We start from the raw sequence: 3,594 nt of genomic DNA, 5'->3' as shown, positions 1-3,594 counted from the left end.
GTTTAAAATGGCATTCATCCCCCACTCCTTTCTCTCACCTTTAGCTGTGGGCTACAGTAGACAGGCCATTTTAGCCCAAATACACATTGTAAATAGTCATTGTTGGAATTCAGTTTACAATAATCTTTTGATAGCCCAGAGGGCTTCATGTGCCCTGATCATGCAGACTGTTTAGAGATAAGGGTCTGAGCTTATCATGAATAGTTTGTAGTAGCTTGAATTTGCATGTCTGAGCAGACCTGGAGATGGGTTCAAGTTACTCAACTAAAGTGTCAATACAGGCAATTAGAAATATTTTAATCTCATTGTTACAGTGTGATGGACTGACATTTCTTTATCTGTTCTGTATGTGATGACCTCAGAATCTTATTGTAATCTCTGCATTCTGCCATCAATTGCCCTGTCCCTGTGTACCTATAAATGCCCTGTAATGGTATTGAAGCTTTGCAGCGAGTTTATCTCTGCTAGCCCGGTAATGCATTATCATGAGTCAACCGTGGGGACCTGGGATAGACAATAAAGACATGGAGGTTCATAACGATTGATCTTTCCTACGAACCCGAGTTTTATTCCCTCTTCTAAAATTGAGATTCCGGGATTCTGACAATGGTAGTCCTGATATACATCCCAGTGGGACCCCATTATTTACACACCTCCTTTAAGAGACATTACTATTTAGTCCTTCTCTCTGGTTTTTGTTCTTTAAGTTCTTTCTTAGGAATCAATAAGAAGATCTCACCTCTTAATTTAAGACTGCGCAGTTTTCTCAGAATTCTTTGGTGAGGGACTTTGTCAAAAACCTTTTGGAAGTCCAAGTAAACACTGTCAAAGAACTTTAAAAGGTTAGTGAATCGTGACTTACCTTCATGGAAGCCACGTTGATTCTTTCTCAGCATGGCTTATCCTTCTATGTGTTTATAAATGTTCTCTGTAATCATGTTTTCAACCAGTTTTCCTGGAACAGATGTTAGCTAACTGGCCTGTAATTTCCTTGATGCCCCCTGCCCTCAAAATCCCTTTTTCAAAAATGTAGTTAAGGTAAATTGGCCATTCTCCAGTCTTCTTGGAGAGAGATTACTCTAGTGACATGTTACATATTTTTGTTAGAAGAACAGTAATTTCACATCTAAGTTCTTTAAGAACTTGAAAAATCATCTGAGTGTGGTAATTTATTATTTTAAATTTGTCAATAAAGTCAGAACTTCATCTTTTATTGCTTCTATTTGCCTCAGGCTCTGTTCCTGAAAAGCTCAGTTCTGGTACCAGTTCTACATCTTGTGCAGGAAAGACATATAAACATAATTAATTCATCTATCCTCAAGCAGATCAAATTGTTTATCAGATAAGCCCATGAAAGAACTAGCTTTCTGTTTCTCCTTCCATCAGTGGGTGGGGAAGGTGGCAAAAGAGGAATGGATTTTTTTCTTTTGATTGCTCAGCAACTTTCCTGTGTTCTAGTGGTTGTCTAAGCTCGTTCTTTCCAGCTCACTCTGTTGACCACCTTGTGTCTTCTTGCAGGATTCCCTGCATCCCAGAAAAGCCTTCAATTCCATGTGTGACATTTATCCCCATTTCAGTTACCATCCTCCTTTCCTTGCCCCTTGGCTACTGTAGAAGGCAAAGTTAACAAGACTAGAGTGTACTTGGTCCTTATGTTGGGTAAATTACACCCTATAATTCATCTCCTGAGAGGACTTCTGCCAATTTGTCATTTCAAGAGGGAAGCAAAGACACAATGTAGGCTCAAAACTAGTTTTTATTAGCAAGCTTCAGCTGAAGGGTGTAACTGCTGCCTTAAAAACAAAGCAGTTTTCACACTTTTCTGGTGCAGTTCAATAAACTTTTATACCCTGGCTTTCAGCTCCATTTACCACCTTCTAATTGTGAACCTATCCATCAGTTGAGTTTCCTTATATTGTTAGCAAGCAGTGGTCATTTTATGTGTTGCATAGCATAACATATGGCTTATGCTCATTTTATCCTGATAATTGCTAGGCTGCATTTTATCCAACACTTGCATTATTTTTTTAAGAAAATCAGCATGGAAGGGGACTTTAGTACATTGCCCTTGCAGACCCCACAGCTGTTGAGACTAGCTATTTTTAAGACTGAAAAGCAGCTTGCTTCTTCAGCTTTGGAAAACACACACAAACATTCCCACCCACTTCCTTCCTAAAAAAGAGGCACAGAATTTTAAAAAATCATGCCTCTTTCTCAGTTTAATCATTGAATATCTGCTACATTTCTGGATAAGACAAAAAAAATCATTTTGCAGAAAAGATTCTGCTAAGGCCAGTGCAGTTTATGGCTTATGAGGCTGGCTTACAATGGTTAGGTCCAAACAATACACTAACTCACATGTGGGTGAAATGTAGGTTGAATGTAGTTTGTCACTGAAATGTAGGTTATCATGGTGTCAGAACCCAGCCTCATAACAAACCATGGCTTGTTAATACCAATAACCCATTGTTCACAACTGAACAAGAAACCACGGGTTCTCTTCATGGGTTGTTCATGGATAACAAACTGTGTGTTGGGAGTACGAAGGATGGCTGCATGCATCATGCATGCAATTGCAATGCAATGCATGCAGGCAACCTTCTCGTTAGATAGTGCAGCTGGGTTCAGACCACAAAATAACCCAAATTTCAACAACCACGCATGATTAAATAGCAACCCACACTTAATCCATACTTGACCCTTTGAGTGTGAGTGTTTGGATTGTCTGAACTCAGTCACCAGACAGGTTTGCATGACATGAAAAGCCATGGTGAAATCTTACCATTGTGGGTCTGTTGTGTTGCCTGGACACAGTTTTTGAGTTCCTGCATGATAAGATTAGTTTTCTGAAACCACAGAAATGGTCAATGGTTTGTTCTAAGATTTCCATGCTTCATCATGACTTCTTTGGTCATCTGGACCCCAAACTGCCATTTTATCATTGTTGGTATAGAAATACCATAGAGTCCCCTGGCAAGAAGAGCCCAGAAATGGCCACTTCTAGCCTTTGATCGCTACTGCCCTCAGCACCCTATTGGGGCTCTGTGTTTGTCTCCTGTTTTACTTTTGGCAACAGGGACACAGCGTGAAAATACATGGAGAGAGTGGGGGGAATCACAGCAAAACTGTTACTTTTATTTAATAAAAATCTTCTTGAGCTTGGAGCAACTAGGAAACATGGTGGACGAGCAGGTACGTTTGAAAGGGGAAGGAGGGAATCCACCTCCAGACTGCAGATCCCCAGTCAGGAGGAGGCTGCTGTAATCCATAGGGAAAGGATGGGGATTTCACTCACACGGTCTGCCGGGATGCATGGCAAGGCTGAGAGCACAGAGCAGGGAGTGTGGAAACCACACTGTCTGAGTAACCACATAATCATTTGACCAGTAAGTTTGGACAAAAATCCTTGCAGCATGGAAGCAGAGTTGTTTGCTATGTCATGTGAATCCAGCCACTGTTTCTGAGTTCAGATTCTTTCTTTCAAGTCATTCCCTAGGCGACTAAAGTCACCATTACCTAACCTAAGCTACCTCACAGGATTATTGTGAAGATGATATGTGTCTGCAGAGGCAGTGGGGGAATCTTGATTGGGAT

This window comes from Varanus komodoensis, unplaced genomic scaffold (genome assembly GCF_004798865.1).
Source record: "Varanus komodoensis strain SLA01 unplaced genomic scaffold, ASM479886v1 scaffold41, whole genome shotgun sequence".
In the NCBI taxonomy this organism is placed as follows: domain Eukaryota; kingdom Metazoa; phylum Chordata; class Lepidosauria; order Squamata; family Varanidae; genus Varanus; species Varanus komodoensis.
Note: the sequence above shows the minus strand (reverse complement) of the source record.